Genomic DNA, 25,991 nt, shown 5'->3' with positions numbered 1-25,991 from the left:
GAAGTAGCAATTCTTAAGCTGGAGGGGAGCATTAGTGAAATGGACTCAGCTTTGGTACCTTAAAACCTACACAGCACTGGGCTTACTGGGTCCCTTCCCCTTTCCCTACCCTTCCCCTTCCTCTTCCTTCCTTCCTTCCTTCCTTCCTTCCTTCCTTCCTTCCTTCCTTCCTTCCGGATGGGGAACCAGAAACAGCTCCTGCATGCATCCTGACCAGGACCCAACTGGCAAACCCACTAAGGGATGTTGCTCTGCCCATCTGGGGCTCTTACTCAGTTGCAACCGGAGCCATCTTTAGCACCTGAGGCAGAGGCCATGGAGCCATCCTCAGCGCCCGGGCCAACTTTGCTCCAATGGAGCCTTGGCTGCAGGAGGGGAAGAGAAGAGAAGAGAAAGAGAGAGAGAAGCAAAAGGGGAGGGGTAGAGAAGCAGATGGACACTTCTCCTGTGTGCTCTGACCAGGAATGGAACCTGGGACATCCACACACCTGGCCAACACTCTTCCACTGAGCCAGTGCCTTACTGGATTTCTTATCTTCCTTTATCCCTGTGTTTTTAAACCATGGAACCAGATTGTCTTCTTAAGAAAATGCAATGCAATGCAATGCTCCCCCAAACTCCCACTTTTTTTAAGTGTATTTATTTAACTGTGGCATGTGATTAAATAAAAAAGTTGAAAGTCTTTTTTCCCCCTTAGAGTTAGATTTATTGTAATGCTTCCTAGTATTATGTTATGTTTTGTTCTACCCTCTAGAGTTAGAGACTTCAAGAATCCTATTTATAGACCATAGTCTTAAGTACTTGGCAAGCAGAGTACATAATGACTGATTTCCAAGAAAGGTTTTAATGACTAGTTTATCTAGGGTGGATTACATAGAATCTTCTAAGAGTATTGCTTTTTAAAATAAAATAAAAGTATTTGACATGAGAAATGTGTATGTGATTATACAAATTTCTCTGAAATTTATTTTAATTTGGTCATATAAACTAAAGGGTATAATAATTATTTGGAATTTGTATACAATGAAAAAATTGAGACTTTATTGAACAACTAAGGTGTCGCAACGAAAAACTAATGATTGATGCTTCTCATCTCACTCCGTTCCTGTCTGTCCCTGTCTATCCCTCTCTCTGACTCTCTCTCTCTGTCTCTGTAAAGAGAGAGAGAGAGAGAGAGAGAGAGAGAGAGAGAGAAAGTGACCATGATTTAGTTTTAGGAATAGTATGAATTTACTGATAAGAAATCTCAGATTTTCCATTCAAGAGTGAACATTGTTAAGTATTAGTATGTTTCAGTGATTGAATTCCTTTAAAAAGTTGAACCAGAATTTATGTAACAAAGCACTTATTTCTGAAAACCAGCATCAGGCAAGGGTTCTGATTTCTTCAGGTTGTGTTGAAATGTAGTTGGTGTGGAACCATTTTAATTCTGCAAGACCTTTCTGGTGAATAGATCTGGATCATAATTCTAGTCCTGCTGTGTTTCTTTTCTTTTTTTTTTTTTAGTCCTGCTCCGTTTCTAATAGCACCCGTGTTCTCCTAGGGCTGGAGATGTGTATGCAAGTCAAGACAAGGCTTTTCCTAAGAATTTCTTTCATTTTTTAAGACTTTTTCCAATTATCTCAGGTAATGGGTATCAATATAACAGGGTTTGATGTTTAAAAAAATTTTTTTTTCTAATCAAGTGAGAGGCAGGGAGATGAAGAGACAGGCCCCTACATGCACCTGACCGGGATCCACCAGCAACTTCCATCTGGGGCTCATGTTCTGCCCATCTGGAACCACTGCTCCATTGCTAGGCAACCAAGCTATTTTAGCACTTGAGCTGAGGCCATGGAGCCATCCTCAGCAGCTGGGGCCAACTTGCTTATTAGAGCCATGACTGCAGGAGGGGAAGAGAGAAAGAGAGAGAGAGAGAGAGAGAGAGAGAGCGCATAGGGGGAGGAGTGGAGAAGCAGATGGGTGCTTCTTCTTTGTGCCCTGACCAGGAATCAAACCCTGGACTTCCACACACTGGGCTGATGCTCTACCACTGAGCCAACCAGCCAGGGCCAGGGTTTGATGTTTTAGAATGAGGCAACTATGGGTGAAAATTCACAGAGATTTTTACATTAATTATTAATGTGTAAAATTTCAGTAAGTACCCATCTTAAGTGGAACAATACTTACAGTTTGTATCATCCCAAAGCAATGAAGAAAGGGAAAGAACCTTTGCTCTAAAACAAAGATTATCTGCAGTAAAGATGTAGTTCCAGTCTCTAACATCATTTCTAATAAAAACAAATGGACAAACAACCCAAAACATTTGCAGGTATTTGCAGAGTTCTATACAAACTATTTATATCTTTGAAGTCCTGAAAGATGACTCGAGTTTATAGTTAATGCAAAACCAGCCTTATATTAATTCCATTGTGTACATTTGCAAAAAGGTGTTTCCTTATATGATTTAGCTCCTGGATTGCCATTCCACACTACCTTTGAATATTTCACACAAAAATGACTTAGTTTTTAAGCTTAAAAGCTCTTGATTTTGCTAAACCTTCAGGAATTGTTTTAGAAAAATTAAAAATGTTTGTAATCACATTCGGAAACAGGAAAAACTAATGATGTGTATTTTTATTTTTTGGCTAATGGAAACTAATTAGTATTCTTCATTTCAATTTAAATTGACATTCTCTATGCTGTTTTAGACAATTATGATTAAAATAAGCTTGACCACACAATGAATTATTTTATTCAGTGCTTTGACCTAGCTTCTCTCAGTATTCAAACCCATTCATTATTTTTATTTAATTAGGCCTAATTCACATTGGAGAGCTCACAGGTTCTGCAACAATATAGTTGTTCACAATTGAATCTTCTTAAGAATTAGAAAAAAAATTATCCTCAACCATAGAACAAAGATGTAGTCATAGATATAAAACTGTTATTATTTAAATGGTATAAGCATACAAAATTAATAATCAGTAGTATAATGTTTCTGGATATGAATTTTGTATATTTTTTTGTGAAAAAGTTATTCAATTAGTTTTTATGTTGAATCCAGTGATCACATTTGAAAGTTAACTATATTCTGTACACGTAAGTGCAAACTTGTATGCTTCTTAGGAAAAAATACCTAGAAATGTTGCCTATGATTACATCGCTAATATTTTATAAAACAATGGTAAGTTAAATTCCCAGGACAGCCCTGGCCGGTTGGCTCAGCGGTAGAGCGTCGGCCTAGCGTGCGGAGGACCCGGGTTCGATTCCCGGCCAGGGCACACAGGAGAAGCACCCATTTACTTCTCCACCCCTCCGCCGCGCCTTCCTCTCTGTCTCTCTCTTCCCCTCCCGCAGCCGCAGCCGAGGCTCCATTGGAGCAAAGATGGCCCGGGCGCTGGGGATGGCTCTGTGGCCTCTGCCTCAGGTGCTAGAGCGGCTCTGGTTGCAACATGGCGACGCCCAGGATGGGCAGAGCATCGCCCCCTGGTGGGCAGAGCATCGCCCTATGGTGGGCGTGCCGGGTGGATCCTGGTCGGGCGAGCGGGAGTCTGTCTGTCTCTCCCTCTTTCCAGCTTCAGAAAAATGCAAAAAAAAAAAAAAAATTCCCAGGACAACTCATCTTAAAAGCATATTTGTTATATGATGGTTTTACTCTGACTGGGCTATTACAATGAAAACACAAACGTATTTTTGTGGCAGTGTGCACAACTAACAAACTAGGCATCAAAAACTATGGAGATTTGGGGAGGGGATTATATAGAGCCATCCCCCCTTTTTTTAAGAATTGTGTTGACTAGATAATTCTATGCCCTTGAGGATTTTTTCACAATTTTTTTTTATCAAAGAAGGAAAGCTGCCAAAGGCAGTATTAAAGAAAATTACTTAGAAAATTGCTTTTCAGTCATGCCTATCTGCTTTCATCCAATCTGAATGGTTTATTATAAAATCAGGTAATTGTTGGATTAATTTATGATCTAACCTAAAAGATGCTTTAAAATAATTTATTTTGTTTATAAAATAAGTGCTTTGGACACATTTCTTTAAGTGACCTTAAATCTCACTAATAAGCAGTATTCAAATTTACACAGCTACTTTTCCCTAGAAACTAGATTCTGACTTACACCCTGATTAAACTCTTTAAAAAATGGTTGTATGAGTCAGATTCCCAATAGCAAAAAGATTTCACAAGCAAATTAGGATCATTTGAGGATTTCTACATGGAGAGATCAATTTAAAAAGCTGTAGTGGCGGCATCTCAAACCATAAGGGGTAAGGGCAGGAACCCGGGGTTCGTAGCCACAGAGCTGTGTCCACCTCTAGGCCTGGCTGGGCTGGAGAGGGAAAAGAAAAGTCCAGGATAACAAGCTGCTTTGAGAGGGCAGCTTAGCTTTAGGCGAGAGACCGCACGGGGCAGCCTCAGGCAATCGGAGGGGCGAGGATGAGAGGAAAAATATCCTCATTCTCCTTTACCAATACCGTCTGTCTACCTGATCTCCCGCGGAGCTTCTCACTGACCAAACCCTTCCAGATGCCAAAGGGCAGAGACCTGTTGATGTCGCCTTGCAGGTCAAGTTCCAGGGCAGAGAGCTGGTTGACTGTGGAGGCAGCAAACCTAAAATATCTGGCAAAGTAATTATGGAAATTAGAAATCGTATAGAATATGAAAATTTGACGCTCATGGAGAGGTTAAGCAATATGTATTGTATAAAACCCAGTGGAGATGCCTTGTCTTTCAGTCACCTGAGTCCAGAACTTGCCCTCTATATCCACTATGCTTTATAATTATGCCACAGTTACCTCATATGGCATCTGTGCAGATCTTGGGTGTGAAGTTACACTGATATGTACTGCCGTTGTCTTAGCAAAGTTAATAAAATTTGAAATTTATTAACCTGGGAGGAAATGTTTTAGAATACTAGCAGTTTGTCCCACAAAACTTATTTCAGACCATACTGTAATTGCCTAAAAATTACTTTCAGTGCCTATACCTTTTATAGAAAATTGCTGTTTAATGTATTTTTTCTTAAATCCTAGAATTGCTCTAATTATTGTAGTCTGCTGAAGAGGCTTAAAATTTGGAACTCATATGATTAAAATTAAAAGAAGCATATATATATAACTTTTTTTTTTTTTTTTTGTATTTTTCCGAAGTTGGAAATGGGGAGGCAGTCAGACTCCCGCATGCGCCTGACCGGGATCCACCTGGCATGCCCACCAGGGGGCGATGCTCTGCCCATCTTGAGGCGTCACTCTGCCGCAATCAGAGCCATTCTAGCGCCTGAGGCAGAGGCCACAGAGCCATCCTCAGCGGCCGGGGCAAACTTTGCTCCAGTGGAGCCTTGGCTGCAGGAAGGGAAGAGAGAGGCAGAGGAAGGAGAGGGGGAGGGGTGGAGAAGCATATGGGCGCTTCTCCTGTGTGCCCTGGCTGGGAATCAAACCCCGGACTCCTGCACGCCAGGCCGACGCTCTACCACTGAGCCAACCGGCCAGGGCCATATATAACTCTTATTTAGAATTTTTATTGTCAAGATGAATTCTACCCTGCATTGTTGGAATATGGTTACTCTTAACATTTCAGCTGTTTTCTGGCCTTATTCTATTCACTATTCTGTTAATACTGTCTGGTTATATTATGCCAGTTGATTCCCTTGTGGACTGCACTTTTGTTCTGCTCAAAGTAGGATGAGAGATTATGGAGCATTGCTTCAAATTCTGCTCACATTATATAAACTCTTGATCACAATGCTTGCTTTGGAATTAAAAATCTTGCTTTGAACAGCAAATTTTGTACATTTCTTATACAAAATGGCCTTCTTGTGTTCTAGGTCTCTAGATTCTTAAACCAGAACAGTTGTATTTATGTAGCTTATTGCTAAGGAGTTTGACACCTCTGTATTAATAAGTAGGAGAGATCAGTGCCAACCAGGCTTTTCTGCTGCATCTGTGATTATAATATGAAATTGTAAATGCTGCATTGCACCCAGCCTCTTTCATAAGAAGGTACATTCCCTTGATTTGCTAGTAGTGAGAAGCCTTGTTAAGTTTGAATGCTTATAGAATAGAAAGATTCTAATTTTAAAAGAAAGCCATTTCAACAAAAATGCAGCATTTTAATTTTTATAAAGCAATAAACTATAATTAGTAAAAGTATTCTAGCTTATAAATAATTTTATTGGATCTTTCTTTTCCTTTCATTTTATTGGATCTTTATTTTTCTTATATGCTTTCCATTTATCAGTATAATAGAACTTGTGATTTAATGCCAAACCATATGAAAGAATTCACCTACTTCATATATTTAGTATTTACTTTTGAAAATACTAATTTAAAAACTTGAAATAATACAACCATCCCTTAATGTAAATGCTCATTTTTAATGATTCCATAATATTTCACCAAGGAGATTTCATATATTATATTTTGCTTAATCATCTGCAGTTGAATATAAAGTTGCTCTCAACTAGCACATTACAGATAATACTACAATGAAGACACCCTGCACATGGCTTTTTCTATATTTTGGATTATTTTCCGGAAGTGAAATGATAGGGTCAAAGGATGTGAACATTTTTGTTGCTTCTGGAAGTTAATTTCCAGAAGGGTTTAAAGTAGTTTACTGTCAGCAAATGTTAGGAGCCCCTGCTTCACCCCCACTTTCACTGGCATTAGTTCATCAAAATTTTTTGGAAATTTTTATAGGCTAATAGGGATAACTAGTTTAATTTTGTGTTATTTTGTCATGGCAAGGTTGAATATTTGCACTTATTTTGCTTAATATCTGATTTTGTCAATTTCAATTACGTTCCTTAATAAAATAAATATATTAGTCTTATGTTTATTTGCTATTTTTCTTACAATATTGTTTGCCTTTTTTTATTTAGTTAACAACATGTTTTTCTTAAAGCTGAGAAGTTTCACAACTTTTATGTTTTAGTTCCATTTCGTATACAGAAAACTATAGCATAAGTGCACAGTGTCTCTAGGTTCTTAGAGTGTGGCAGTCTCAGACAGGCTGAGCGATGACAGCATAAAGCCTGGAAGCTCTAGAAGTCAGCTAGCGGTGGTTTCAGAAATCTGAGGGTATTTTTAAACTACATGTATTTTATTTTATTTATTTCCTCTTAGTTCTATCTTAACTATTTAGCATAGTCTTTTTACAATACCAGCCTGTCTCCATTGTGTTAATGAGAGCCCAAGAAAGATTTATTGAGAGAAAGTAATACAGCCCAAGAAGGCAGCAGAAAGGTGGATGTGGTAACTCAAGTCAACCCCACTTGAAAGGTAAAGCTTAAGGGGACAGAGTAGAGGCCACTTGGGCCAGATCTCTTACTCATGGAGGGCTAGTTAAATGTTAGTGGTTGTTTTTAGTTTCATTAAAGAAGGAGAATGATTTTCTTACCGGATGCTCTCTCTCCTTCTCCATCCCCTTCCTCAACAGACTGAGCTTCTTGAAGGCATGGAGCTCTTATTCCTGGCTGAGTGACCAGCACAAGGAAGGCATGAGTGAATACTTGAATGAAATAATGAATGAGTTGCAGGATGAAAACAGTATGAGAGACCATGGGAGTTGGAGATATATCAATAATAGTGAAACTGATCACTGAGCATTCTGGTGGAAGAAAATAAATTAAGAATTATCTCTAAGATCTGAGTTTTTAATGTTTACTGGAAATAGTATCTGCAAACAGCTATATGGAGTTACAACAAAAATGGACTTATTTTTTTCATTATTACAATGAGACTTTTTTTAATGGAATGATCAGTGAAATGCAATGCATTAATTCTTCATAAGCAGTGTTTTGATATTGTTCATCTCACACTTGTGTTCCAGAACAACAGAGCGTTACAGCTTTAGTGCATCCTCTGCAGGCAGGAAACCTGTTGTCTGTCTTCACAATATGAAGAATACCAGTTCGGAAAATGCAACCTAATGACTTGGTCAGTTAATAGCCTAATAATTCTGCTAAAATTTGAAAGGAAAAAAAAAGGAAGGAAGGTTGGGGGTGGTGAGGACAAGAATTCAGGTGCGAAATGCAGTGAATTTAAATGCAAGAGATTAAAGCCTCCTGACATTAACCTTGAAGAATCTGCTTCAACAGTAGGATTTCCTATTGGAAGCCCATAGGAGGATATGTCCAATAAATCTATATTGTTTTTGCAATAAATGCCTTCTAGAGCATTCTTTTAAATCAAAACAGATATAAAGCATCATTTTAAAAAGTTTTTTTATTGATTGATTTGAGAAAGAGTGAAAAAAGAGAGATACAAGAGAGAGAAACATTGATTTGTTACTCCACTTATTAATACATTCATTTGTTGCTCTTTATATGTGCCCTGACTGGGGATTGAACCTGAAATCTTGGCATGTCAAAATGATGACCAAAGCATCATTTTCTCTTTTTTATAAATTTTTATTAATTTTAATGGTGTGACATAAATAAATCAGGGTACATATGTTCAAAGAAAACATCTCCAGGTTATCTTGTCATTCAATTATGTTGAATACCCATCACCCAAAGTCAGATTGTCCTCCATCACCTTGTATCTGGTTTTCTTTGTGCCCTTCTCCCTTCACGTTCCCCTCTCCCTCCCTTTTCCTCCCCCCCCCCCGCCCCTGTAACTACCACACTCTTGTCCATGTCTCTTAGTCTCGCTTTTATGTCCTGCCTATGTATGGAATCATGCAGTTCTTATTTTTTTCTCATTTACTTATTTCACTCTGTATAATGTTATCAAGATCCATTCATGTTGTTGTAAATGATCCTATGTCATCATTTCTTATGGCTGAGTAGTATTCCATAGTGTATATGTGCCACATCTTCTTTATCCAGTCATCTGTTGAAGGGCTTTTTGATTGTTTCCATGTCTTGGCCACTATGAACAATGCTGCAATGAACATGGTGCTATATGTGTCTTTACATATCAATGTCTCCGAGTTTTGGGGTATATACCCAGTAGAGGGATTGCTGGGTCATATGGTAGTTCCATTTTCAGTTTTTTGAGGAACCACCATACTTTCTTCCATAATGGTTATACTACTTTACATTCCAACCAACCGTGTATGAGGGTTCCTTTTTCTCTGCAGCCTTTCCAACACTTGCTATTACCTGTCTTATTGATAATAGCTAATCTAACAGGTGAGAGGTGGTATCTCATTGTAGTTTTGATTTGCATTTCTCTAATAACTAATGAAGACGAGCATCTTTTCATATATCTGTTGGCCATTTGTATTTCTTCCTGGGAGAAGTGTCTGTTCATGGCCTCTTCCCATTTTTTTATTGGATTGTTTGTTTTTTTGTTGTTGAGTTTTATGAGTTCTTTGTATATTTTGGATATTAGGCCCTTATCTGAGCTGTTGTTTGAAAATATCATTTCCCATTTAGTTGGCTGTCTGTTTATTTTGTTGTCAGTTTCTCTTGCTGAGCAAAAACTTCTTAGTCTGATGTAATCCCATTCATTTATCTTTGCCTTCACTTCTCTTACCTTTGGAGTCAAATTTATAAAATGAGTTTAGTACCTATGTTTTCTTCTATGTACTTTATTGTTTCAGGTCTTATATTTAGGTCTTTGATCCATTTTGAATTAATTTTAGTACAAGGGGCCAAACCGTAGTCGAGTTTTTCTTTTGCATGTGGCTTTCCAGTTTTCCCAGCACCATTTGTTGAAGAGGCTTTCTTTTCTCCATTGTGTGTTGTTGGCCCCTTTTCGAAAATTATTTGACCATATATATGTGGTTTTATTTCTGGACTTTCTATTCTGTTCCATTGGTCTGAATGTCTATTTTTCTGCCAATACCATGCTGTTTTCATTATCATGGCTCTATAATATAATTTGAGGTCAGGTATTGTAATGCCCCCAGCTTCATTCTTTTTTCCTTAGGATTGCTTTGGCTATTCAGGGTTTTTTATAGTTCCATATAAATCTGATGTATTCTTGTTCCATTTCTTTTAAAAATGTCATTGGAATTTTAATGAGAATTGCATTAAGTTTGTATATTGCTTTGGGTAATATGGTCATTTTGATTATATTTATTCTTCCTATCCAAGAACAAGGAATATTTTTTCATTTCATTGCATCTTTTTCGATTTCCCTTAACAATGCTTTGTAGTTTTCGTTATATAGGTCCTTTACATTCTTTGTTATGTTTATTCCTAGGTGTTTTGTTATTGTTGTTGCAATCGTGAAGGGGATTATTATTTTTTTAGTTTGTTTTAGTCTGAAAGGACCAAAAGCATCATTTTCTTAATCCTTTATTTTCTGTGACACTTTGATCTTACTAGCTAGGTTTTGGCAACTACATATTTCATTTTAGGAACATAATTTCTGTGGTTTAAAAGATAACTGAATTGGAAAGACTGAAGCAGTAGGTGATGAAAAAGGCCAAAAAGTAGAGAGACTGATTTTTGGTTGGAAAGATGTCAGGCAAGTCCTGAATTTGGTCTTGAAACTGAGTAAACTTTAGATTAGAAGAAAGAAGAATGTAAAATATTTTGGTGAGAGGAACAGCCTTAATAAGACTAGAGAGAAAAGATATGAAAAGTGAATTTCAAATGGAATAAAAGTAGTTTTAGGACGTAATGCCAGTCCCTGGCCGGAGAATCTGGATTAAGCATCCACCTGGCACACCAGAGGTCATGGGTTTGACGCCCCCACCCCCCAGTCAGGGCACATACAAGAAGCAATCAATAAGTGCACAACTAAGTGGAACAATTAAGTGGAACAATTTGATGCTTCTCTCTCTCAAATCAATGGGAAAAATTTTAAAATTAAATTAAAGTATAAAATTTAGAAAATTTTAAAAAAAGAAAAGTAATGCCAGGTATGGCTGGATCAGTAAAGTAGGATCAGTTCATTGAGTCTTTAAAGTCATAATTATGCGGCCCTGGCCGGCTGGCTCAGTGGTAGAGCATCGGCCTGGCGTGCAGAAGTCCCGGGTTCGATTTCCGGCCAGGGCACACAGGAGAAGCGCCCATCTGCTTCTCCACCCCTCCCCCTCTCCTTCCTCTCTGTCTCTCTCTTCCCCTCCCGCAGCCGAGGCTCCATTGGAGCAAAGATGGCCCCGGGCGCTGGGGATGGCTCCTTGGCCTCTGCCCCAGGCGCTAGAGTGGCTCTGGTCGCAACAGAGCGATGCCCGGGAAGGGCAGAGCATTGCCCCCTGGTGAGCAGAGCGTCGCCCCCTGGTGGGCGTGCCGGGTGGATCCTGGTCGGGCGCATGCGGGAGTCTGTCTGACTGTCTCTCCCCGTTTCCAGCTTCAGAAAAATACAGGAAAAAAAAAAGTCATATTTGTGCTTTTTTTTTTTATAATAAAGGCCAAATTTTGTGGCATTTTGGTGGGGAACTGAGTTGCTTTTCTTAAAAAATTTGATTTAATATTTTCAGTGGTTTCAGAAATGTTCTTAAGAGGCAATAGCAACTAAATAATTTTATATTTTTTTATATTTTAACATGTTATTTCCTAAAAATAAACTTCCTGGAGAGAACATCAGCCCTGATAAAATCTATTAAGTATCTGGCCCTGTGGACATTCAAGAAATTCTAGAGAATTAGTATCAGAGTCCAGTGACTTGTCTATTACACACACACACACACACACACACACACACACACACACACTTGGTCTTCTTTTCTTGAGAGAAAACTATAACAAATTTACTGTCTGGCTTCTGATTCAGGAAATCTTTATTTGACTCCTCTGTTATCTTTCTTCCAAGGGCTACAGCATTTTGTGGACTCCTCCTCAGCCACCATTTTTTCAAGATATACTTTAACCTGGTGTTTATGTGCAGTTGACTGCTGGCAGGCTTGTTCTGCCATTTGTTTTTGAAGTGTAGCCACGTGGGCCTATACCATGGGAAGAAGCTTGAGCAAAAGCTCCTAGAAAAAAAGTCCACCAGTTACTTTTTTAAGGGTTCATTAGCCTTTTTTTGTGCTTTAAATATAAGTCACCTATTTGTGTCTGTGTGCTTTATCACCCTCAATTAAATCTGCCTGAATCTGAAAATTCTATTTCTGGATTTGCTCTCTACATGCAATTACTGACAGATCTCATCTTCTCATGTCAGGGAGGGACTGAGGAGCGCTGATCCCCCCCCAGCCCTACTCTCCCCAAGGGCGAAATATACTCGAGGTTCTGAGTAAGACAACACCACTTTCTTTCTCATTGTTGTCAGATTGGAAGAGTCTTCAGTCCCTGCCAAGTTTTAAGTGTTTTCCCAACAGAACTTTTCATATGGAAAACAGTTCTGTCCTGAATAAGTTTTATCACTTAATAAATAATGCAGATTGGGGCAGTCAGCACTGTGGTGGGCACCTACCTGACTAAACAGGGTTTACGAGTGGCAGATAGTGGCAGTAGATTATATATTTCAGCCGTCAGCCTGAAATTCTAGATGAATATTTCTAACTCACTAAGTTTTTCCCCACCTGCTTTTTAGGATATTCTGAGCACTTACTTACACCAAACCAAGCTACAATTTATTGAGAATTAGCTGCTTTTTCTATATCAATTAACACATCTGATTTAAAAGTGATGAAAGCAGTGGGTAGGTCCAGGTAGATGCAGTTTTGTACCTGACCTAACTATTGATAATTTGTTACTTCAAGGAGCATAGTAGCAGGTGCTGTTACTTTCCCAGACAGCAGTTGGGTCCTGTTTGGTAGGATATGCTTAGTGCAGTGTGAAATTGACATTTCAGAAATCCACATTGCCATTTACAGTCACCGGTTTCTGTTGATGAACTTTTTGCTTTTTTTTACTTACCGACCCACATAAGTTTTAAAAAATTCTCAGTTTTAAATTGATTCATGCTTTTATTTCAGATAAGGTTGTTGAATTTGCCTGAGTAGTTTTATTCTTCACTGTAATACCTATTGAGCAATATCTTCCACTTCACTATTTCCTACATGTTTCTAAGCAAAAAGTAATTTTAGATTTTGAAAGGTCAGGTAGGTATGTCAGTTGTTTGCAGTTAAGAACAGACTTAATTCATCCCAGACAAGCATAATCTGTCTTATTTAAAAAGATATTCTAGGTACAACCTTCCAGTTATAACATAAATAAGTTATGGGGACTTAATATACAGCATGGTGACTATAGTTAATAATACTGTACTCTGTACTGTAGTGGTTTTCAACCACCAGTCCATGAACTGCTGCCCGTCCGTGAAAAGAGTTAAGTATCCTGATGTTCAGCATCATGTTTAAAAGCAATAAACACCGAAAAGACATGGAAAGTGATTCGAGAGCAGGTAGGTCCAAATAGGTGCAGTTTTGTACCTGACCTAGCTAATCTGTTACTTTAAGGAGTATAGAAGCAGGTGTTGATATTTTTTCAAACAGCTGATATATTTTCCAAACCAACATCAAAATAATAATATCAAACCTGTCATAATTTCCCCTTTTATTGTAGAAGGCTCCTCAACTTAGAAATTTTACATGAGCAAATGAGTATTTATGAGTGCAGAGGATCTTAAGAGTCCTCCTAAAAATTTGGTTTTTTATAAAGCCTTTTATTGTTAGTTTACCATAAAAGACATCTCTACAACAGTGAAGCAACACAGAAATAAGTAAAAAGGAAAAGGGAATAATTATACTTCAGAATTTAAGAGGTGAGCATTTTTGGCTTTGGCCAGATGGTTCATGGATAAAGCATCGACCCACCGTGCCATAGGCCATGGGTTTGACCTCGGTCAGGGCATGTAGGAGAAGCATTCAGCATGTGCACAACTAATCAGAACAACTAAATGGAACAGTTGATACTTCTCTCTTTCTTTCTTCTTTTTCTTCTCTCTTCCTTCCTTGCTCTCAAATCAATGAATTTTTTTAAAAAAATAGATGAGTATTTTCCTTCTACCTAACATGTCTTTTAAAAAGAATTTATAAATTAGTGTGTGTAAGACATTGTTTTAATATTAACTCATAATCCACATAACAACCCAGTGCTGTGTGTACTATTATTATCACCAATATGGAGAGCTAAAGTACAGAGAACTTAGGTTATTTGTACGAGGTCCCACAGCTAGTGATAGGCAGCACTGGCATTAGAAGCAGACTGATATAAAAGCATGGCATCTGGAGCCAGGCTCTCGGAACCAGTTATACGCTTCTGCTCCTCTGTTCACAAATAAGAGATTGCATACCAATTTCAGTGTTTTGCTGTATGATGCTTTTTACCAAAGAAGCAGCTATAAACATAACACAGTTATTTGGATATTTTTAGAACTCCAGCATATACAGTCTGAGATGCACCAAAGAACTATATGTCTCATTAACATTTAGAATGAAAGTTGCACTCTTTTTGAGTGTTCTGACCACATCTCTCCCATTTCAGACTATTCCAAGGTTTTAATAATGCTCTTTCATTGAACTAAAAACATGTTTAGTAATCATTTTATTTTCCCCAGAGTTAGTTGTGACTCCATTACTTCTAGAGATCACTGATTAAAGTCATCTTAGAATCATTATTCCCCCCCTCAAAAAAGACACCTTCACAGCCTGACCAGGCAGTGGCGCACTGAATAGAGCATTGGACTGGGATGCGGAGGACCCAGTTTCGAGACCCCGAGGTCGCCAGTTTGAGCATGAGTTCATCTGGTTTGAGCAAAGTTCACCAGCTTGGACTCAAGGTCACTGGCTCGAGCAAGGGGTTACTTGGTCTGCTGAAGGCCTGCGGTCAAGGCACATATGAGAAAGCAATCAATGAACAACTAAGGTGACGCAACAAAAAACTGATGATTGATGCTTCTCATCTCTCTCCATTCCTGTCTGTCTGTCCCTAACTATCCCTCTCTCTGACTCTCTCTCTGTCTCTGTAAAAAAAAAATTTTTTTTAAAAGACACCTTCACATATTTACAGTTTCAGAGTCATTGTTTGGATTTGGTTGCATTCTTACAGGTATTCTTTAATATGCCATTGCTCAAAAACCTTTTTCTCTGGAAGTGATAAAGATTTAAAGGAGTGGGTTATAATAAAAACAAAACCAAGACAGGAATCACATTAAGAGTTTTAACAATGTGCCTCTAAATTATACATACAGTATCAGTCACCCAATTATTTACTTACATATTAATATTAATTAGCAAGTGAAAAAGTGAAACAAGTTTTATTTAAAAAATTAAAAACAATATCAAAAAGTAAATAATTGAAAATTTAATATCTGAAATACTTTGTTACTGTTGTATAGTTAACTCAGGCTAAATATAATCTTTTACAAATGCTAATTTATACTATTGTGGATGTCTGCAGTTGACAAATACTTATTTTAAATTGTAACAATTTGTTTATTCATGAGTGTGTATAACAGGTTCAGGAAAAATGTGGGATAATTAGTGTTATTAGTCTTAGGCTGCCATAACAAAATACCGTAGATTGGGTGGCTTTAATAACAGATTTCTATTCTCAGACTTCTGGAGGCTATTAGTCCAAGCTCGAGTGGCCAGCAGGATCAGTTTCTGAGGCGTTTCTTCCTGGCTTGTAGACAGGCTCCTTGCAGTGTTCTCACATGGCCTTTCCTCTGTGTCTGCACTCTGCTCGTGTCTCTTCCTCTTCTGATACGGACTCCAGTCCTATCGCATTAGGTTCCAACCTTTATTAACTCATTCACCCTTAGTCACCTCTTTGAAGGCCCTATCGCCAAATACAGTCACATTGGGGGTTAGGCCTTCAGCATATGAATTTTGGTAGGAGACAATTCAATATAATACGTAGCATCAATAATATGGGTGTTCTGCCTGATTCTACTAATCATAGTCTCTTAATTTTAATGGTAAATGAAAGATCATTATGTAGCAAATGAAGACATTTTTCTTTAACCTATCCCACTGAGAGAAAACTTTGAGCTATTTTGTTGTCACTTCATATTTCTTAAGTTTAAGCAAGGAGTATACTGATGTTAGGGCTTTCAAAAATTTTTAAATGTGACCTACATGTATGAGATTGTTTATCACAAACCAATTCTCCTGCACCCATAACCACATACTATACACATGTACTGTGAAACTGAAACAAGAGTTTATATTACAAATCTTACCCTCAAATAAAAAATGTACCTTGATATTTTCTGTTCTTTTCCATTTTTATATTCTGTTCTCTCATTTATTTGTTTAAATTATAATCATGGTCCACTAAATTGTTGTGACCCACTAACTTGACTCATGGGTTGCTACCAAGAGTTGGAAAAACTTTGCTAAAGATATAAAATCTCATTTGAGTAGTATTATCTCAGAAGGTGGCAATGTGGTATGGGCATTTTTAATACTTTATTTAGACTGTAACTGTGTAGTGTTGTTTTAGCAGACTTTTACTATGAAGTGTTGACCTCTCCCAAGTACTCAAAAACTAGAAGAAACCCTTCTAGAAAGTATAAGCCTTCATTTAAAGGATGCCCTAGTGTCTTCCAAATTTTGAAACAGCTCAAATAAGAAATCCAGGTGATTTGCTATATTGATAGGGTTGGCTTCCTTGAAAGCTAGAGTCCTATAAGGATCAGCTACAAACACACAGTAATATAAACCATTTAACAATTATCTTGATGTATTTACTCATTGTCATCTGCCATCATTTTCTCTTTTATATTAATTAAACATACTGTTTTATTCAAGATCCTTTCATAAAACAAACTACTCGGTTTCAAGCAGGATATTAGTTAAGCTCTAGAAACCAAATAAGAGGGTGGTGACATCCCAGAGAATAGCAATAACAGGAAGCTATTGGGAGGAGGCAGTGCTGCTAGAAGCCAGGAGCTGGGGTCACCTGGCCAAAGTTGGAACCCTGGATAGAAGGACTGTTAGGTGAACTAAACCACAGAGGAGATTCAGTTGCTGCTGCAGACACAACCAGAAACAGAGAGGGGAGAGAAACAATACTCTGGCTTCTTCGTCCTACCATCCAATCTTCTGCTAGTGCCACACTTGTTGGTCAGAAATGCTAGACCTAGAAAGCGGGAACAGAAATGTAGCTCCCTGACATGGAGAATATAGCCAGTAGGCAGGGAATGGATATAAGACCAAATAAGCAAATGATTGGCTCAGCTACTAAGACATCTGTTTATTCTTATTTGACCAATTTTATTTTATTCATGACACCTATGCAACGATTCACTGTTATAAATCACATTTATGCCTATGGATTCATAGAATGAGATTTAGACCTTTAAAAACCTACTTTGTTCTCTCATATTCCCATTGAATAGATGGTCCATGATTTATGTAACCATTTTTCTCTTGTTGAACACCGAGGTTGCATTTACTTTGCATAGTACTTTGCTATTACAAAGTACTCTGGAGTGACTATGGTCATGCATATATCCTTCCTCTCATATAGTGTTATTATTTTAAAAGTTATATACCCAGAAACTAGATTACTGTGCCAAAGCATAAACATATTTATGGCTCTTGTTATTTATTACCAGATTGCTTTTCTACAACATTGTTTCAGTATACTAATATCAACATATGATAGAATCAATTTTAGTGATTTTTGTCTTAATTGGAATAGTGTCATTAAAAAGTCTTCTTGCTCAATATAGTTTTTGGTTTTCCGTTGTTAGCTCTTTAATTATCAGGATAGTGAATATAAGACTGTGGATTAAAGAAACCAAAAAACAATTTAATATAAAAAAATAAAAAGCTACAAGCTTTATTTCTGTCCTATGACATGTAGCCTAGCTGGTGAACTAGAATAAAACATTCTGAAATATCTGCTAAATAATATTTCCTTAAAGCATCCAGCCTGGCTGATTCCCTTGGCAATTCACAATAATAGCATCTTTTGTCTTTCTCTTATGTACCATAAGAACTGAGGAGTGGGGTGTCACACCTTTTTTTTTTTTAATTTAGTGAGAGGGGAGACAGAGAGACAGATTCCTCATGAGCTCTGACCTGGATCCACTCAGCAAGCCCACTAGGGAGCGATGCTCTGCCCATCTGAAGAATTGCTCCTTTGCAACTGCAGCCATTTTTTAGCACCTGAGATGGAGCCCACGGAGCCATCCTCAGTGCCATAAGCCAACTCTCAGGCCAATCAAGCCATGGCTGCAGGAGGGAAAAAGCAAGAGAGAGAGAGACAGAGAGAGAGAAGGGGAGGGGTGGAGAAACAGTCACTTCTCCTCTGTGCCCTGACTGGTGATCGAACCCAGGACATCCACACACCGGCTGATGCTCTACCACTGAGCCAACCAGCCGGGGCCTACTCTTTCAAAAACCATTTAATTTCTTAATTTGGTCTTATATTATACAAAAATTTGAACACATTATGAGAAAAAAATGATCAAAGATTTTTTTCATGATAGAATGCTATAGTTCTTTACCTTTTTTATTTTAAAACATTTACAAATGAAAATGTTAAATATTTTGACAGAAACTAGCTTAACATTTTATTTGCTTAAATCTGTATGTAATATTATATATAGTATGGGTTATTGCTTTATTATAGTTCTGAAACTTAGTTTTTAATATTCTGTAGTTGTGAATATTTTCTTTTAGACTTAGGATCTTAGAGATGGTCAGGATTCCTGTTTTATTTTTATACACATTCACTAGCATGGAAAATATCTTAAAAGAATTTTGAAAGCAAAATAAGACATTTAATATTCAAATCTTATGCTAATAAAAGGCTTAATCGATATTCCTATAAATGCTTTAATTTCTTTCCTTTGAAAGCATTAGACAAGCTTTAAACTAAATTTACAATAATTGTTTAATTAATGTCCATAAAATATATTAAATGGCTGACTAAGATACTGATTTTTATTTCAATGTTAACATGGTTAAGATTTTTTTCCAACTTTTATAAACTATTATTTATGACTTATTCTTCTATTGAGAAAATTAATAAGGATTTATATTATGCTCATATAATGTCTTCTTTAAAAGATATAGAACAAAAAGCACAAAGTATAAAAATACACATATTTTCTAAATTGTTTTTGTTTGAGGAAATTATTTTACAGTTACTGAAATAGATGGAGAAGATTTATGTTAACTAATTAAAATCAGTTTCTTTAAATATTATTAAACAAGCTTTTGTTTTCAATCTTTTCTATTTACTTAGAGAACGAGGAGGTTATTTTTAAAAATGCATTATTATATCTTGCAATTGTTATTCCCTACCCTGAGAACAGAGTCATTCTAAATTAAGGTCCACAGAGAGGCAGTCTGTGTATTAATGGGCTTTTGATGATGAAGGAAGCAGCCAGGGATGCGTGGGTAAAATATGCCCTTGGTGACCACGTTTCATGAATCCACAAAATCGCAAGATACAGTTTATTATCTGTGGCAGGCTCATCCCCCACCATCCCCCTGTCTTCCCTGGGTTTGTATTCCAAGTTGCTATTCTTAGGTTCTTGAAGGTCCCATATGATTATTTGCTTCTCTGCCTTTGCTGCTGCTGTTTTCTCTCTGTCGACTCCCCAGCATAGGTATCTATTCATCAGTCCACATTTTTAATATTAGCTGTCTCTGGCTAGTGAATTTCATAGCTGAGTTTTTCATTTGTTTGTTTGTTTTCCTGGTGGTTTCTTGGTTGGTTGGTGTTTCTTATGTTTTTACCAGTGGTATGTATATGTAATGTCTACTATTAGAAAACAGATTTTATTTGTTTGTTTATACACATCATGTTTATTTTCAGAGGGCATAACAGAGACTGCCAAGGGGAAAAAGCTTGTATGAAAGTCCACTTTAACTTAACCTCAGAGTGGCAAATTGAGCTGAATATGAAGCTCAGGCAGGTCTTAAAAGTTCACACATGTTCTTTTTTTGTTCTTTTCCTTAAATATTTTTTCTACTGAGTATTTTATTTTAACATTTCCTCACATAGTACCTTTCTGAGAATTACTTGACAAAAAAATAACCATCTACCACTTATAATCTTAAAAATCCTAGTTTTATTTATCTTTCTTGATTTCTTCATCTCTAGGATATGAAAATTTTGTTGGATGATCTTCACATGGGTCCATCCATTTTTAATATGCTACAGTATGAATTACAGTATAAATTGTATCGCTTTATAATTGCTACCTCATTCTCTGTTCTCTACTTCCGTCCAAACCACTATAAGGTTCTTACCAGATTAATCATCATAATGTTTAACTCTGATCAAATCTGACCTCTATTCTGGAATTGGAAAAGGCTAAAATGTTAATAGGTTTCCTCATGCATTGGGATTATTACAGATTACCATTTACTAAAAGCCTACTAAATACTTGTTAAACTAAAACGTATTGATACATTTTTATGCCTCATATAGTCTTAAAACTAGAGATGCTGAATTGACTCTTAATACACTCACCTCATACTTGAAGGGAAATTCAAAGCTCATAATTTTGTATTTAAACTTCTTAACTGGTAAATGTACTTATCTTTCTAATGTTAATTTCTCTTATGCAGAATATAGACCTTCCAAGCATAACTAATTTCCATTTCTCATGTTCATTCCCAGAATTCCTAATACTTCTCCATCACTACCAGTTTGGAACGGCTTCTTGCCTTTCTCAGATATCTATTCATCTTTTAATACTCAGTTTAGATGTTACCTAGAAATCTTTTCTCAACCTCTACCTTCTCTTTTTATGGAACATTATTTTTTCACCTTGTACTGTAATTTATTGAGAAGCACGTTTTTTCCTCCATTAGACTGACACCCTCAAGGGCAGGACATAGTTAAAAAGCATATGCTTTAGAATCAGATAGACCAGGCTCTGTCATTCTACCAGTTATGCCCACTCAGACAAGTTACTTGTTTTCTCTAAGACTTAGTTTCCTCCCCTGCGGAACGAGAGTGTTAATAATGACTTCTTTATAGGGTGGTGGTCAGGCTTAAATGAGATAATAGTTGTGAAGTACTGAGTACCTACCCTGCTTGGCACATTGATATGTGCAGTGAGTTCAAGGTTTTTTAAAATAGTGTTGTTTCATTATATAATTAAAATTATTTTAATTCCTTCTTCTGCTATGTGACTTCTTGCAAATAACTCAGTGTCTTAGATGTAGTAAGTATATAATACATATTTTTAGAGATTTTTTTTTTTTCCCCTGAAGCTGGAAACGGGGAGAGACAGTCAGACAGACTCCCGCATGCACCCGACCAGGATCCACCCGCCACGCCCACCAGGGGCGATGCTCGGCCCACCAGGGGGCGATGCTCTGCCCCTCCGGGGCGTCGCTCTGTTGCGACCAGAGCCACTCTAGCACCTGGGGCAGAGGCCAAGGAGCCATCCCCAGCGCCCGGGCCATCTTTGCTCCAGTGGAGCCTCAGCTGCAGGAGGGGAAGAGAGAGACAGAGAGGAAGGAGAGGGGGAGGGGTGGAGAAGCAGATGGGCACTTCTCCTATGTGCCCTGGCCGGGAATCGAACCCAGGACTTCTGCACGCCAGGCCGACGCTCTACCACTGAGCCAACCAGCCAGGGCCTAGAGATGTTTTAATGAATGATGTTGCATAAAGGTTTATAGAAACTCAGAAGAGGAAGGATTATTTCTAATCTTTGGAGTGAAGAATTGTTGATTATAGTTGGCATTTGAACTTTCACACCTGAGGTATGATTTTGACAGGTAAAAATGAGCAAAAAAGGACCTCCGACGCTAATCGAGTAGCATGAAGTTTTGAGAGAAGTGTTAGCTTAGTTTTAGCATTAATGATAGACCTGCTTCATGAGTTGTTTTGCAGAATAAATGCATCTAAAGTACTGGTATAGTAAGAATGCAGTAATAGCTATTTCTATTCAACCCATGTATAGACTACATGTTAAATAACAAAAAAATCATGCGTGTTTGTGTGTGTGTGTGTGTGTGTGTCTCACATTTTTCATAGTAGCTTGAAGGACCTCTGTGTAACATATTTGCTTAATATTTTTCTTTGCAATACCTGTTAGGAAGTAACAAGATAGCATTTATTTTAAAATAGTGTTTATTTCAGCTATATGTTATTCTTCCTGTTTGTTTGAAACAGTGAGACAATACTTAACAAATAGTTTTTAAATTATCAGCTGTTAGGGATTATCATGCCATTGTTCCTCATTGATTTAGCTAAATTTGAGAGAAAGGTATTTAAGTGACAGTTTACAACAGCTGCAACTGCTTGATATGTGAAAACAATCAAGAGTTAGTTATGTGAAGTCCAACATTACTTTATTAGAGTTAAATATTTATTTCAAATTATAGTATTTTCTATAGCAACATAAATGAGATTTTTTGGTTATCTTCTCTTTAAACTTTTTATATGATATACTTTCCAGACTTAGAAAAGTTGCAAGTATAGTACTAAGAATTCTCATATACCCTTTACCCACATAATGCCCATTATTTACTCCTAATACTTCAAGTATGTTTCACTAAAACAAGAAAAAACAAAGACATTTCCTTAAATAACCAAAAATAATTATCAAAATTAGAAAATTAACATCGATAAAATACTTCAATCTTTATTAAGATTTTTCCTTTTGTCCTAAAATGTTCCTGATGCAACAGAAAAATCCCATGTAATGGGCTGCATTTAGTTATCATATTTCTATTTTTCTTTTTTTGTCTGAAGCACTTCCTCAGTCCTAGTCTTTCCTGACCTTGACTTTTTCTTTTTTAAGAATACAAGCAGTCACTTTGAGGAATGTTCCTCAATTCGGATTTGTCTGATGGTTTTTAATAATTAGATTCAGATGATGTATAGAGAGCAGGACTGTTGAAAGTGATACTATTTTCTTCTCAGTGCATCATGTCAAAGGGACAACAAAAATCCTAATACATGAGTTTTAGTTTGGAAAAAACACTATATTATAATTCTTTAGAATATTTGCAAATGTATATTTCTAACTTGTATTTTATTTTGTGTTTTTCGTGTTTCAGTCTGTTCGGTATGGAGTGGCACTTTCCGCTGTCAAATTGTGGCAGTTTGTCAAGTATATTTATTGCTCAAAGAAGGTAAATACAGAGAGGAGAGTCTTTAGTAAGAAATTTAGTGTCTGTGGCAATAAATGATGACATGAGTTTGAGATGAAACAGAGCTTTATGTCAGGATTTTTCCTTTGTTTTTGACAGATATAAACAAAGAGCCTGAACTAAGTATTTGGTTTGAGAGATTTACTTTTGCCAAATTTTGCCACAGAAGTCTGGGGCCATAGACAGGGAAAGAATGGAGGCATCTTGTATTAATGTTCACTTAGTACTGGTTAGCTTTTCCAAGACAGTCAAGGGAAGTTTTCTGTTAGAATTAATTTTATTTATTTTTAATTTATATATTCATTTTAGAGGAGAGAGAGAGAGAGAGAGAATAAGGGAAGAGGAGCAGGAAGCATCAACTCCCATATGTGCCTTGACTGGGCAAGCCCATGGTTTTGAACTGTAGACCTCAGTGTTCCAGGTCAACGCTTGATCCACTGCACCACCACAGGTCAGGCCTAGAATTAATTTTAAATCAGTCATGCTCTTTATATAGGTAAATACATAACACTCAGACTCTAAACATGACCTTTTTTTTTTGTTTCCCACTGTGAAGAGAAAAAAGCATTAAATACAAAACCTGCTGCACAGATGTTGTATCTAATTGCATATTTTGTATTGTCCCTTGCCAACAAATACATGTTAATAATAATGAATAAATCAGCCTTGCTTAACAAGAACAGCACAAAATGTGTTTCTGCCATTTCTCATGACGGATAGACCCCGGGGTGCTCCAGAGATAGTGTCCTCACCACATTGGTGGCCCATGTCTTTTAACAGCAACCTGTTCTAGATGATGAGGTGTGAAATTGATGGCCCCTGCAGGGAATTTGATCTGCGCTGTCTCCGCGAGGGAAGAACTGGCTTACAATATCCAAGTGCTGTGTTCATTGGCGCACTGGTTTCCCCTAAGGCCTCTCTTCATGATGCTCTGGAAAATTTTTCCTGGCTAAGTTAACATGTGCTGCTACTGTATCTGGATAGCAACCAAATTGCTAGGATAGAGCTTCTAGGAGATTTTGCAATGTCCTGTTCCCCAGCTAGTAGCAAGAAGTCTGATCCATATAAAAGTGGATCGGGCAGAGGAAAGTGGATGAAATATTTGAGTGGGTCATTATCAAAGGAGAAAATATTATATTTTTATCACCTCCAACCCTTTAAAAAAAACTTTTACAAATTAACTTGTTAGTGATTGATACAGTTAACACAAGTCTGAACATTCTTTTTAAATAATTTTTATCTTTCATTTGTATTTTTTATTTGACATGAAATTAGTCAGTCAGATTACATATAGATTGATTTGGCAGTCTGAAAGTACAATATATATTATATCTCTAAAGTTCATTTTAGAAATTTTTATTTCTAGAATTATTTTCCTTCTACTTTACTTGAAAAGTCAAGATATTACGTTACTGTAGTAGCAGAAAAATTCCAGGGATGCAGGAGAGAGACACCTAGGTGTAAACTCAGTGTGTAAGCAGGCCGTTTTCTAGCTGTGTAATCTCAGTCACATTACCTCATCTCTCCCAACCTGAGATTTCTCAGCTCAGACAAACATACGATTTATCTCACATCATCAAGTAAAATAACATGTGAAGTGTCTTGCACATATCACTTAATTTTACTTTCTACTCTCAGCCTGTACTCAGATATTTTTGAGACAGAGAATGGAAGAGAAATGTTAACATTACCTGGTGTTTTATCATAAGATTTTGTTTTTCTTTGAACATCTTAAATTTAATTTTATCCCCTGTGAAATAAAAATGACTTTGTGGTTGGTTCTACTAACATTCTTAGGGAGTATTCAGCAGAGTAGAGGCAGAACTAACAAGGCAAAGTAAAAACCTTTCTATTGCTACAGGAAGGAAGAACTAAAACACAAATGTATTTTTGCTAGGGTGGTTAAAGGTGAAATCTAAATTTTCAGATTACTTTTTTCATTTATAACCCTGTCTCCTAGTTTCTTAAACTATTTACATTTTGTCTGACAAGCTTGGGGCATGCTGCTGTACGTCAAAAGGCGTGTTTCTCTGAGTGGTCAATTTGCCAGTGTTATTCCCTAAGGCAGTGGTTCTCAAAGTGTGCGCCCTAGAAGATTTCCAGGTGCGCCCTATGGTATTCTAGAGAAATATGTGCCTGTTGGGGACCAAAAAACCAACAGAATTTTTGGAGTTTAGATTTTGGGAGGACAGAGGTGTGGGGAATTGGCTGTAAGCTGACAGTCTGCCCAACCCCGCACCTCACTTGCCTGATTAAGTTGCAAAAGGCTGTTAAGCTGTGGTGCTGGATTGTTTACACTACCCCCCCCCCCCATGTTTCCTGCAATGACTGGAGGCAAGTTTCTTCTATCCTTTGTTTGGTGTAAAGTTAAGATGATGTGTATGGTGGGGGTTTTGGATTGATGATTAAACATAAGGAATTGTCTCTTGAAGCCTTTTGGATTTCTATAAAAGAAGAATATGTGGCAATATCTTATAAAGCTTTGAACATTTTACTATAATTTTCAACATCTTATTTATATGAATTAGGATTTTCTACCCTTAAAACAATTAAGAGTAAAAAGAGAGGAATTCTTCAATGTATTGATGAGGAAATGAGAGTTTGCCTTTCAAATATATGCCCAAACATTGAAGAAATCACTAGGACACATTAGGCTCATGTTTCTCATAAACACAAGAATGAAAAAACTTAACACATTCATGCGGGGACCTGCGAATTTACTAAATCTTACTAAGAATTAGTAAGATTTAGATATAGATATAGATTATCTATATCTATAGATATAGATAACTGTTTTGTCTTTTTTTAATTTTTTAACCTGTTTTTTACAAATTCTAAAATGCATAACTCAAAAAATGTAACATAAAAATGTTTTTTAATGTCAAGATAAATTTAATTTTGTTGTATTTATTTTGTTTAATTACCATAAAAGCATGCTTGGACTTTATATTTTTTTATTTAATATTTGACTTAATTATTATAACATATTTCTCAGAAATTTATATATAGTGCACCTACAATTATTTGTAGGATTTTAAATGCACCCCAACTTCAAAAAGTTTGAGAACCACTGTCCTAAGGT

At 36.9% G+C, this 25,991-nt stretch overlaps 1 protein-coding gene across 2 annotated transcripts in view; it reads left to right on the top strand.

The window, feature by feature from the left end:
- GSTCD (glutathione S-transferase C-terminal domain containing) overlaps positions 1–25,991 on the top strand; it is a 141,748-nt gene that overhangs the window by 39,574 nt on the left and 76,183 nt on the right. The window lies entirely within an intron of this gene.

This window comes from Saccopteryx bilineata, chromosome 5 (genome assembly GCF_036850765.1).
Source record: "Saccopteryx bilineata isolate mSacBil1 chromosome 5, mSacBil1_pri_phased_curated, whole genome shotgun sequence".
Classification (NCBI taxonomy): Eukaryota; Metazoa; Chordata; class Mammalia; order Chiroptera; family Emballonuridae; genus Saccopteryx; species Saccopteryx bilineata.
This window is presented reverse-complemented; position numbering and strand designations above follow the sequence as displayed.